The 13,467-nt window shown below is 42.3% G+C and overlaps 1 protein-coding gene across 1 annotated transcript in view; it reads left to right on the top strand.

The window, feature by feature from the left end:
- Positions 1 to 5,881: 5,881 nt before the first annotated feature.
- fam222aa (family with sequence similarity 222 member Aa) overlaps positions 5,882 to 13,467 on the top strand; it is a 44,575-nt gene continuing 36,989 nt past the window's right edge. The window contains exon 1 of the mRNA XM_071899803.2: positions 5,882 to 6,100. The gene's annotated coding sequence lies outside the window, so the exon portion shown is untranslated. The remainder of the gene's footprint in view (positions 6,101 to 13,467) is intronic.

Here is a 13,467-nt window from a genome sequence, read left to right on the forward strand (position 1 = left end):
CAGAAACATCTACGAAGAGATAATATATCACAATACAAATTACTGTAATAATAATACTGCTTTTTCATTTGCTTTTTTGGCTGGAGACCAAAATGTCTTGTGATGCCGATCGCTCAGTAGCTCCGTCCTCCAACACTGAGCAGTGGAAAATGAGTGCGGACGGGAAAGTGAGTTTTGAAAGCCAGAAATCTCAGCACCTGGCGAAGTAATCGTTGAGTCATCGTATTGATCAACAACCCTATCAAACCCCTGCAGATAAATTATGCTCATTTTGTGCTACAGGGCAATAAAAATCTTATTTATTACACTTTTCATTTGTTGCCATATGTCATGATGAGGAGTTACATTTTACATACATTTTACAAACACAAGTTTATCCGTTTGCCTGTCTGCTCTGTTCTCTCGGGGGCATTTCATGAAGAATAGCGAAACTGAAACAAAGCGTTGGTGTTTTCAGTGTGCGGTAGTGGCCTGTCAGCTGTCACAGACACCAGTGCTGTAGCTGGCCTCGCATTGTATGGAGAGAGGGGAGATGCACCATATAAAGCTCAGGCAACAGGAGAAATGCCTGTGTTCTTGGCAGCCCTGCCCAAACCAGCTGCTGGGTTTAGGAGGGAAAACAACAGTGTAACTAGACAATGTGTGTCTAGTCGCATCAAGACTTTTCCTTGATCGAGGGGAGGGTCAATGAACTCGTTAATATTGTGTACTTCATGTGTTAGGATGTCGATAATTTTTACTTTACCGCTGCAAACACTTTTACTCAGTGTATAATACTATTTATATTTAGTTCAAGTTCCTTATACATAAAAGCATGTGGGAAAAAGTGTCTTTACTCTTTTACTGAAATCTTTACTCTGACTACAGAAATATGCAACTGGGAGCTGCTGCTGGTGCAGAGGTGCTGACAAACACCAGAAAAAGGTGTGAATTCTTTTTTTCCTTTTCTTACAGGACAGTGACAGCGACATTCAACAGCTTGCACTTCAAAGCATCCCAATTAGAGAAACATAACTTCCTACCACTGGATTTAGCAAACTCATATAGTCTGAGCATTCACATTACCTCCTGTGTGACTGTCCTCTGCTTTTATGAGTAGGAAGAGCCGCCGTGACCTTTCACACCCCAGGCGAGAGGAGTCACACTGCGCCTGACCTCCCCACACCTCTTTGGTGTGCTCCCATCTAGGAGTCACATGCTTCTGTTTAGTGGAGACATGTAAGGACTTGACCACATGAGACAAGCAGCGTTACGTCTCTAGTCATCCGAGCGCTGTATCTATTTTATATTAAAAATGCAAAAAAAGAGCTGGAAATGAGCATTGTTGCATACAATTTACATTTCATTTTCAGTTTAGTTTCTGTTTTTTCACACATTTTAGCTTTCATTTGGATTTCACTTTGTTTTTTTTTTATTCCTAGATTTGTATTTTAGTTAAATATAATAATTTTGGTCCAGTGAATAGCTAGAGGAGTCACCACCCATCCCAAACATGGGCACATTACAACCTCAGTTCATCCACACAGGTCCGCTCCCCAGGCGGGTGTCGAGGTCTGGGTGTGTCCCTCACACCGCTGCAGTAAAGCACAGAGACGTCTGTGACACTTCCGCTGGGTTGGACACACACAGGAACACGGACGACGGCTTTAGAGTTCAACTGAAACGCCGTTCAGCAACACGGCCCATTTAAACATAAAAAAAACTCAGCTTAATTTGGATTGCACCTTAAACACAACACACTGTTAGAAAGGTTACAAGGTTAACAGAAAAGATAGCAGAACGAGACACAATCAAAACAGAACAACAAAACAAAAAAGAGGTTAAAAAGTGGGATCAATTTTTAAAGATAGCCTTCTGCTAACCTAACACTTTGGAGGAGGTTGTTCCACAGTCTCGCAATAGCAAAAACACAGAAACAGAACAGGAAAGTTCAGGAGCTTGTCTGTCACTAGTGCGTCCCTTGAGAGACATCTATTTGCCAACTCCTGAGAGTAAAAATATTGCAAAAAGACACTGATCTTTTCAGGCACTTGCAACAGCAGGATTTTATATATGCCTATACTTAAATTATCATAGCCAATAGCCTTCCACACTCACTTGAATTGAAGTTGGCCTACTGGTGCACTTCTAACATTTAGAACAGGGGTCACTTGCTTCATGTGAGGCACACCCACACCTGAATTCAAGCACAATACTGTTGATGTGGTCAGTAGGAGATAGAAACCTTGGTTTGATTGATATCATGGTGTTAGCTTTAAGCCTGTTGCTCCTTCAGTTAGCTCTGTGCTTCCATCTTGCCTCTGTCAAAGACGTTTAATGCAACACTGTGGAGACTCGGCCCAGCGTAGTGCTGGTGTCATCCCGGGAACATTATCCTCTCTTATCAAGTCTTTTGTCTTCCCTCCTCTTCTGTTTGATACTTGGTGCCCTTGCTCCCACTCCCGTCTGCCCTTCCTCCCCTGCCACCTCTCACTGCCCCCCCCCCCATCTCCTCCTCCACCTCTGTGTCCTCTAACCACTTGACACCTTTTCAGATTCATCCCCATCAGTTGGCAGACAGCGTGCGTTTCACCCAGAGGGCACGATGCAGCGATCCTGGCGAATCAATGGCAGATAAATCAATGCTATCTCTTTTTTCCATGCCTCTGCTGCCATTGATTTTTTTCTGTTACTTTGCTGTTTGTGGAGACTTGAACTTCGCTCAATTAAACTGAGTTCACTTTGCCTTAGGAACAAATTGCAACAGCGCAAGGCTTTCAGCTCTGAGACAGACACCAATGTTAGCTTGAGATGAGACATACAAGAGCTTTGTTTATGAGACGCCCCATTAAAACGGAAACTGCAGTAGTTTTAACTGAGGCTGAACCTGGATTTATTGGTATTAGTAGCAATTGAACCTTCCTTCAGATGCGGCATGCCACAGCTCACAGACTCGCCGTGCCATTGCTGTCTTTCATTGGGAACTAGAGGTTGTACCTAAGACAGACACAGAGCAAATATCCTTTCATAATATTTACCAAGAAAGATGTACGCATGTTTAGCATGTGAATAACCCTTTGCTTTGCTCTCCATATGGTGTTTTAGTGCAGTGCTCATAGGTTTCTTGGCAGGGAAATATCTAATGTGATTTTATATCCAATTTCCAGACTCTAGATACAGATACACTGTCACTGGGGATGATTTCTGGGAAGTGCACAGACTCAGACATATTATTTTGAAAACTACATTTAATATAGCCCACAGAAAATTATCCACTGTGATATTTCGCTAGTCTCCTGCATAAATAATTCATTGTTTTTATGTGCCCTCATGCTGCCTTGGGGATTGGAACAGCTGAGTGTTTTCACAACGTATTTGTGTCCAATCTTCTGCGTATTGGGCGTACTCTAATCAAACCACAGTAAACATGCCTTGAATGTTTGTTGAGTCATCTGCTTATCAGCTAATCAAATGGCTTATTTGCCTGCCTGCCTGCCTCGCTGGAGCACAACAGAGCGCTGGTTGAGTATTTTTCAATTAATAGTTCATCTGTTTGATTGACTATTCAGCCACACAGTGTAGGTGATATGATTGAACTCCACAGGCTATACTGTGTGCTCTATATCTATAGGTCCACTGCACTGATAAGGGAGAGACATGGAAACTGAAGCAAGTGCGTTTAAAGGCGTGAGTAAGTCCGGGACTCCATTGTTGTTGAGTATTAAAATTCTTAGGAAGCACTTGTTCACTGTTTTTCCCTCCATGTAGGTTTCAGACCACATAAAAGACCACATACTGTATGTTCCTATTTTCCCCAGAGGTGTTTCTGTGAAAGACTAGCATGAAAGTGCAAGTCATAGAGAGAATTTCAAAGGCAGAAGCCAGGACAGCGACATGGAGCTGCCAGGGATTGGTGAGCAATCAGATAGGGCAGAATTGATGACCTGGCTCAGGATGGATTTCTTGGAGCGGGCTGCCAGACCGAGGTAATACTTTCAGGCTCTTATCAGCACTGGCATAAGCTGAGTGCTGCATCACCCACTTCCCAGCGTCAGCTTATTATGAGAGTCCATGATGTGTGATTGCTTGTACTGCCTTTGTGTGTTCCCGGGTCTGTGTGCACTGGACAGAGTTGGCAAGACGAAGAAGAAGGCCAAGGTCCTCTGTCACCGTAAACCCTCCACTTCCCCACTGTTGTAATGACATTTTGCAAAAATAGGTGTTTTGCGAAAAGATTTCCTGTGACTCATAAGCTGTAGGTGTCAATGATGGAATTCTGCAAACTTAAGTAGACAGATATGTCTAACTTTTCAATATTGTCCCATTCTTGCTGAAATATATTTAGGTTAAGTCAGTGTTCCTATATGTGTATAGGTGAGTTTAATTTCATTCATGCAGTTTCAAATGGTTGATGCAAGGAATGATTACGTTTTATTTCAATTCAGGACCATATAGCACCCATCATTAATAAAGAGCACAGGCTTATACCAGTGAAACACTTCAAAGTATAGGCTTGAACTCAGACTACGTGGTCCTTATAATCATAGAGCAGCCAAACTGTTGATGTTAAGGATTATGACAAGAATTTATAACCTCTATCGAAATATTTGGCCTATAGGAGTGTCAAACCAATTGGGTTAACAAGTTAAAGCACATCTTGAAATCACCCATACATTCATAACAGTAGACTAGATCTATTCGGTATCCTAATCAAATTTAATTGTAATCCTTATCATGGATGCATAAGAAGAATAATCATCATAATTTATTTTTAACTTTTTTGATTCAGTGTCTTGCTCAAGGACACTTCAGCAGGGCAGCCAGCAGGTTTGAACTCAGGTTGTCCAGCTGAGAGATGGCCTCTTTAACCACTAGGCCACCCTGAATGAAAAAGATAAAAAAAAACAAAAAAAAACGTGACAGACTGAAACACTGTAAAAGATAAAAGAGTGATTAAAGATCTCAATCTGCATTATGCCACGGCAATTTATATCAGACGTCTTTTCCGCGAATAAACAACGTGGTTTCAGACGCTTGGACGCCGAGCATCTCTATGGTAACAGTCCTCAATTACCGATGATTGGCCAACCCGTGGGAATGTTTCTATTCCCTCAGTACAGTGATTGGTCGGTGGGCGGTCTGTGCTGCCTGACAGTCTGCAGCGTTCCGGGTTATTGTCAGTCTCGGCAGCTCGGCACAAGGGCAGGACCGCATCCCGGAGCTGCCTGCAGCAGCTAGCTCTTTATTCAGACTTCACCCGTTTGTTCTTTGGTTAATACACCAAAAAAGAGGATCTCGGAGCATTGTTTCGCGAGGTTACTCTACAGCCTCAATTGGAAACCTGAGTCTGGATCGGGAGGCAAGACGTCTCGAAGAGGCTGCCGACACCACCGGAGAAAGTGACGGACGGACGGAGCATAATCACTGGGATTTTACATCGCATCGCCTATCAATTTAGGATATTTCTGGCAGCTGCTTTGGCCCAACCTTGATTTTTTTTCAGGGTACCTCGACACAATATTGCCTAGATAATATACTAACAATTGCATGATAAATTCCACACAATAAGGTCGTCTATACTGAACAGGCGGAACACTTTAAACCCATGCGTAACAGCGGAGGATTTTGGAATACTGCGTAGCGATTCAGCCATCCAGTCTTTCGATTGACAATTACAATTTTAGAAAAGCGCTATTTTGGAGATATACTGCAGGAGAAAAGAAGAGCAACCAGGACCTTATACTTTGTTCCGGAGGCTAAACGGTGAAAAACCGAAGCGCGCTTGGTGCGCAATTCATCCGAGGACGCTCCTAAAATTGCCGACCTGCGCTTTTGCCCTCAACAAAAATTGGCAACCGAATCGAGAAAAGAGCAAAGCTTATTAACTTTGCATGCTAGAGGCTATAGTGTGGAATCTAATTCGCTGGGTTCACAGTATATTTGCATACCATCGAAAGAGGAGGACAAACTTAATCAGCATTTGACATCGATAAAGCCGTTGCTGGATTTTGGAGAGCAGAATGAAACCTTTTTAATTTGGACCACAGAAGTATGAGGCAGATTGCTCAGTGATTGCTACAATCTGCATGGAGTTCTAGTCTGCACTACGAAGCAATTTATGGTAAATATAGACTCTTTTTATCTAAGTCACTCTCCGCAACCATCCAGTTTGTGTTACAGCCTCGCTGCATCCTTCTGGGATGGAAAATAGACGAGCAGCAGAATATACTGAATGTTTGGAAATGCTCCCGTAGACAGGATGCTGCTGACATAACGCTCTCTGAGATTTAAACCCTTTGTTTCCATGCGTGACCCACAATAAAGGAAGTGTTGTAAAATCGACGTGTCAGAGAGCTGCTCCCGAATGGCTTTAGGAACTGCTTTGATGTGTAATATTGGTCTTTTCAACTATGGGTAGCAATTAAGTCTATTGTCGAGGGTATTGCACCGCAGGCACCACAGGCATGAATATGTGGCACTAGAGGAGTTGCGGCTCAGAGCAAAAGGTGCGAAATTCTCATCTGTACGCCCCCGTGCGTCACAACGTGCGGGAGCTGAATAGTTCCTGCTGCAATTAGTGATTTTCACCCTCGAGTGTTAATGGCAGCTACACTGTCTTTTTATAGTAGACGCGCATATTGTGAGAGGTTTTATCAAGGAGCTCGTAAAATTCATGGAGATGTGTGCGTAACACTGTAAAAGTTTTCACACACGATGCTCTGTGCTGTGCTCTATGTCTCTATGAATTTTACAACATAATTGTTCGTCTCTGCGATCTAGTCCTTGTCTGCACGAGTCAGATTATCTGGGATGTTACCTGGAAGTTATTTGAATATGAAACGTGATAATTGTTAAAGGATAATGCGTTTCGACTCCTGAACTTTGAGCTGCAAGGGTTGCTGAGGTTGCTTTGTAATATTTAGAGTCATAGCTCACACTGCACATAAATGAGCCTGCACATTATGCTGACAGTGCATTGGAGGGAAAAAACTGCACACTGTATGTTTTATCATTAGACTACAAGGATTCTCAGAATGTATCTTCCTCACTTGTTTCAGTCACTCTCAGACAGCCATCTCGCTGGATGTAATATGGGCCCCTACAGCAGGCTGGGCGCCCCCACAGTCGGGGCACCTGCCGTACAGCCTTCCTGGCTGTATTGAATAAAACATCCAGTGATGTATGAGGCAGGGGCTGCACCCGAGGGGGCAGAACTGCCTCATTTACTTCCTCCACTCTGCGCCTATGACCTGCTGAGCAAATTGTGCTCATATTAGCTCTGCGGCTGCTCCTCACCTAAACAAATAGTCTTCCCAGCATAATGCTTGCCTTAACTCAACATGATGGTTGGACAAGGCAGGGGAGAATGGGATGGCAGAAAAGCCTTAATATGTAGGTCACTGAATTACCTTTTGGAGTTTGTAGTTCTTGTTGTGCCTCTTTATTTTCTGGCATACTGTAGCTCTTTTTTTCTGTTACACTGGACCTTTGTGTTGAAGATATGATTGCAGTCATGCCTAAATGCTGATCACACTGGCAGTTTATTCTAACTATACTTGTTGATGAAATTATACAGTATATTATAGCCTTAAAATTAGAGACTTAAAGTAGTGAAGTAAATCCTGATCTACGCTAAATGTCAAGCCCACATCCTTCTTTATGCTACTGACAGTATAGTATGCTAGTATTTGAGAACATATGCAGTTTTAGGGAGGTATTAACAAAAGTAATACACTAAGCAAGCCTGACGTTTTATCAATATGCAACTCTAAAATTGTATATCAATTTGATTGATTGATAGCATTTGGATGAGCGCACTGTATTCTTTGCTTATTAAAGTGCCTGCCTGAAGTGAATAAGTGAGCTTCACTCATGAATATCGTTATAGTAGCTGAAGTTTAATTTCCTGCACTGTGTATTAATCTTTTTTAATCCCTGCATGGTTTGATTGTCTCAACACCTACCCAGAGGCAGCAAAACTCATTTTGGCACTTAAGATTACTAAAATAGTAGATACAGAGGTGTGTGTGTGTGTGTGGGGGGGGGGGGATAATGTGTTCATGTTTATGTGTTTGCATGTTATTGAAAAACTACCCAGCCCTGAAAAGGTTGTAGGCAAAGCATGTCCAGTCTTGTGCGGACTCCATTTCTGAAAGTGCCTATTTGTTTTTCTTTCCACAAATGGAATAACAATTTAATACCAGATTTACTGTCCAGACATTCTATTTATAGAGTAATATAAATGTAAATAGTCATGAAAAAAAAAATCTTCTCCTGTTAAAGCCCAGAGAACAGATAACTGTCCCTAGAAACTGATGTATCCTATAGAAAAGCGTACAGCATCTTACTTGGAAATATCATCGGACACATGGGCTTTAAGGAACAACGTGAGCGTTTCCTCTCAAAACCACGTCAACAGCAGCTCATTAGATACTTGATCAAAGTGTTTCATTTCCGGGGAAGTCGCTGTATACATCTATGCTACATTCCTTGTTATAACAGTTTTCACATGCATACAAACAAAAGAGATGTGCCCTTTTAGCATTTTTTTTGTGCTGTACGATATTACATTATTGAAGATAAGATAAACTGTATTGTCCCTGCAGGGAGATTTGTGTTGCACATCACAGCAGCAGTACCCAGGACATAGAAACAGAACATGAAAACAGCAAGATTAAACAAAAACATCATACACAAATCATTGTGGGGGAAAAAAACATATCCTTCAACTAGTCCATGTAAATGAAAATAGCTGAAAGCAAGCTTCTGTGTAGAGGATGGTGTTGATGGGACTTGGCATTAGCAGCACAGGTAGGGTAACCAGCATTGTTTCTGTGTTTGCTTATTTGGCTTTAGTGTTTGCATACTCTAGGTCTTTTCTGCTGAGCTAATGGCACTAGACAGGACTACTTGATTTCTATGTTACTCTTGTTATATAGTTAGCTAATACAGTACATCAAACTCTACACTGTCTTTTTTAGAACTGGATGATTGACCCTCAGTTTTAGTGTTCGGCTGTACTGACATTGGGCCACCAGCTCTCCTTTTCTGTCTGGTCTGTCGATGTTCCCACAATGCCAGGGTCAAGCACTCAAACACTGAACTAACTTAATTGGTTGAGGGCCGTTCCTGGCGAGGGCTGGTACTCGGGGCATAACATTTTGTCAGTTTTAAATTATATACTGTATCTGTAAAATTGCTTTCCCCACATTGTTGCCCTCCTGCAAATGAATGAAATCATACCGCTTTAAGATCTAATTTTATGAAAGGCAAGTGCGTATGTATTGTGCCAAAATGTGATTTACAGTTCTGTGTTGTATAAACAATTCATGCAGCATGAAAAATAATCAGAAATGAATGCAGAAATCTTAGTTGACTAAGATTTAACATTAAATTGGTAGATTGTGTCAGTAATTGTCAGCAACTGCCTTTCAAATATAGTGCAGGCATGTTTTCTTCATAAACATGAGGCTGAACATTCAATTCAAGCACTCTTTGTGTTGGACTTGGAGTACACTAGAAAGTGATTGCATACACGCTCCCCTGCAGCGCTACTGGTGAGTGTTATATTTTAGCTGGATGGTGTTGTATTAGAAACATATTGTTATGTTTCAGTGTAATAATCAGCACCCATGATTACCTGCATGTGGGCTGCTGTGAAGGTTCGCCTGACCGCTGCTCTGCTCACCTCATCTGATCTGCTGTGATGGTAGATAGTGGTTGGTCTTCATCAGTGGTGTCTGCAGTCATTAAGTGCATGAAGGACAGCGATGATCCTCCATCCTCTCATCCCTTCTCATCCCCTGTCAGGCTGAATGGAAGTCAGGTCTAAATGGGCCCGAGGTTAATGTATAGTCTTTATTTTTAAATGGTTGGGGCAGCCAGTCCGTTTTTTTTGCTTGAAAATGTACTTGCGCATGTGAAATGTAGCCAACAGGAGCTATGCAGTTTATATCTGGTTAATGAATATACTGGTGTGGGTTAGCCTGAGTGCTGTGGCTGCAGTACAGTTTGTAGTTGGCTCTATAACCCAGTCAGAAAAGTAGGAAAGGCATGCTCCTTCCAAAGTGTTCTTGGGGGAAGAAAGAGAATAAAGCAAATCTGACAAGCTCTCCAACAGCGAATTTGCTCTCCTTAAAAACAATGCCGCTCTTGCCTTCCTCATGGTCACATTGATTTGTTCTGGGTGACAGTGCAGGCTGCTGTGAAATCACCCCAGCGCCATTGATCTCAAGGAGAGGAGGAGGAGAGGGAATGAGAGCTTGGCGACAGTGAGCAACATGGGAAAAACCTCACAGTGACCTCTTCAGCCTTAACCAGTAATAAAATGAAGGCCTTGGATACTATCAGATCAGCTCCTGCTGTAGTTCTTCAGCCACTGTATCATAGTCAGCGCTTTGATTTGTTTTGGAGGCTTGTACATGCTGTTTGATTTGCTATTGTGCTTTGCCATGTTTCACATTATCTGCTGAACTCTTTATTGCCACTGTTTTCCATGCCAGAAGCAAGGCTGTTTTTATCTCATGCAGGCCTCTGATTAATCTCTCCCTCTATGCTGGTGTACTTTAATCTTGAATGGGAGATATCTGATTCTCCTCGGCTATTGAGGAAGATCAAACTTTAATGGAACAAGGAACTGCACATCATCCTAATCTCCATCTCCCTGCATTTTGGTTGACTGCTCTCCCTCGGGCTTTGTAGCTTTCTGCAATAGCAGGAAATACATCAGACAGATAAGATGTTTTCTCTTCATGCTTTGGTAATTTATTCCCTGTTGACAATAGCCACCACTTTACATCTCTGCTGTTTGATTACCTGGTTGAAGGAACAGCGAGTAAAAGCAGGGGAATTGATTGACACTTACAAATGGCTATGCTGTATGACCTAAATGTGTGAAACTTTTCCAGAAGCTTTAATTGGGTTTTTCTTACCAATTCAGTCCTTCCATGAGAAACGTGCTAGCCCTCTCTCTATTTATTGACATTCTCGCATGAGAGACGGGGCCATGTGTGACCTGCGTCATCTGTCTATAATAGCCTGAGGAAAGATAAGTCAGCTGTATGGATGTATCAAGGTTCAATTTGTTTGATTACACTACAGTCAATTCAGGAATTAGCTATTGACTGCTGTTTTCTTCGTTCAATTCCGCCATATACCTGAAATGGTGTACATTGTGCTGACCAGCATCTGGGATGTGACTGGCTAGATGCATATTGTTGCAAATGGATAACACTTATGGGGTGACACACCACCCACAGACAGTTTGTGGCTCTGACAAAAAGAGGCTATTACCCAATTCTAAGGCGGTTGCTGTAAGGTAATGAAATTTCCACTGACTGGAGAAAACAATGTTGTCTGGTCTGGATTGTAATTGCAGAAGCCACCTCACCATTTTCCTGAGTTCAGCGTGAATGCAACACGATTTAATAAAACTCTGGAGATTTTTATCGTTTATTGCCAGGCCTGGCAGCGGCAACAGGGAGAGGAAGCTGAGGCTTGCACAGATAAAACTCATTCAATTTACTTGTTGAATTTTAACCAAGCTGGAGACCATTTACAAGAGAGCAGGCATATGACCCATAGGGAAAAGTTTATGTTTGTATAAGGCGAGTGCAGGCCAGCCATATTGCTAATATAAAGGCACTATTTCCTTAATCTGAGCAGAGGAGTAGACCGGAATTTCCGTCATTTTCTCCCGTGTTATTACTTGTGTCAAGAAAGGGTTGAAAATCCGTACGATATTAGGCCCTCAGGCCAAGGAGCCTCTGTGTGCCTGCCTCCACTCACATACAGAAACATAGGAACACTGACATGAGGACATGTATGGACACACACACACACACGCACACGCGCACACACACACACTCCTAGCCCTGTTTTATTACCTCCTGCCTGCTGCTGGAATTGCTTTCCTCCCTCGAGTGAGCCAGGCAAAGCCGGCTTTATTGTGTTAACCTATTTGTGTGTCAAGAGCGATTGCAGCGTTCTTTATCTCTGTTTGTATTCGGACGGGGAGACGGCAGAGAGAGAGTGGAGGAGGAAAGGAGGGAGGGGAGAGGGGGTTTGCACAGGAGCCAGGCAAGCCACCGGAGTTAGACGGATGGCCGGTCACCTCGCTCCACTCTGGAGGATAATGACTGGTTGCTTAGCAATATCCCACCCCCACCCCCTCCCAGACTTGCATCCAGAGTAATCACTTTTTTCCTCTAAAAGATGTCATGTATAATTATAAGCCCACTGCCATCCTTTGAAATCTGCCTAATGGGCCTTTTCATTTATTTAGCAGAGTGGGTTGATGGTGGGAGTGGATCTGGAATTGGAGATTTTGGTGTGGGGGTTTATGAACTCTTGGTTTTCGTAGATTGCGGAATTATGCATATGTGTGTGTGTGTGCACGTGCGCATGCTAATGTGCATATGTGTGTATTTTTTTTTGTGTAGCTACGTGTTTGTATGTAAGGCAAAACTACATGCTGTCGCATATTCACTGTGGCATGATCTACTTTGTGGTGAGCAGTTGGTGGAGTTTGACCAGGATTACAACTGGGCAAAAGCCATATTCCCTGCTAGATAGCTGGCGGTGCGCAACCTTTGACCTATAGTGTGAGTGGAAACCTTATATTCAAATAGATGCGAACACACAACCACACACACTCACATTCACATTTTGATAAGTGACCGGAGGCGATGAGTGCTCCTTCTTGTGAGCTCTTAGTTTTATTAACATTTTTATGGAGTTGAACAAATTGCTGACCTTTTGTGACATAATGAATTGCCTGGTCTGCTTAGGAAAAATGAGAATTTGGCAGAAATGACTGGCACCAATCCAAGCTGTTTAAGCCAAGATTTGTGTTTATTCAGCAGGTGACATCAGTTATTACAGTTATGTGTTTTCTAACATTTCAATACTTCATCCTCTGGTTTTGCTAATCTCAGGTTTCCGTCAGTCGGTACATTAATATATAGGTTTTCTCTAGTTACTCCTGTTCTATATAATATAATGTTAGGTAACTGTGTTTTTAAATTGCAGGATGAAGGTATAATATCTGAACATGACCCCAATTTAAGCTGCCTTTCATCACCAGCAGCCATTGATGTTGGCCCAAAGTCCAGCATCGTTTTAATGCCCAGCCAATTATCCTGTCTGCTTTTGAAAATAGATTTTTTCCTTCCCCCTTTTATGAAGAGGTAAAAAATTAATTTGAAATTCCCTCTGAAGTTCAAATTAAACTTTTACTTGTTTATGACGATAAAAGTCATGGTTGCTCAAACAGACTGAATACTCTGGGATCAAATTAAATGTTTTGACTTATGCCAGTGTAGCCAGTTGGTGTTGCATTATACAGTTCACTTTTGGATAGACAATTACACTTTTTTTTTTCGGTAGCGGAGCTTCTTTAAACAGTGTCAGCCGTGTCTGATATTTACCCATCTGTGTTCTTCGTGTATTTTCTGCTCAATGCCATCTTTCTTTATCCAGACTCATGCA

Source organism: Centroberyx gerrardi, chromosome 8, assembly GCF_048128805.1.
Source record: "Centroberyx gerrardi isolate f3 chromosome 8, fCenGer3.hap1.cur.20231027, whole genome shotgun sequence".
Lineage (NCBI taxonomy): Eukaryota > Metazoa > Chordata > Actinopteri > Beryciformes > Berycidae > Centroberyx > Centroberyx gerrardi.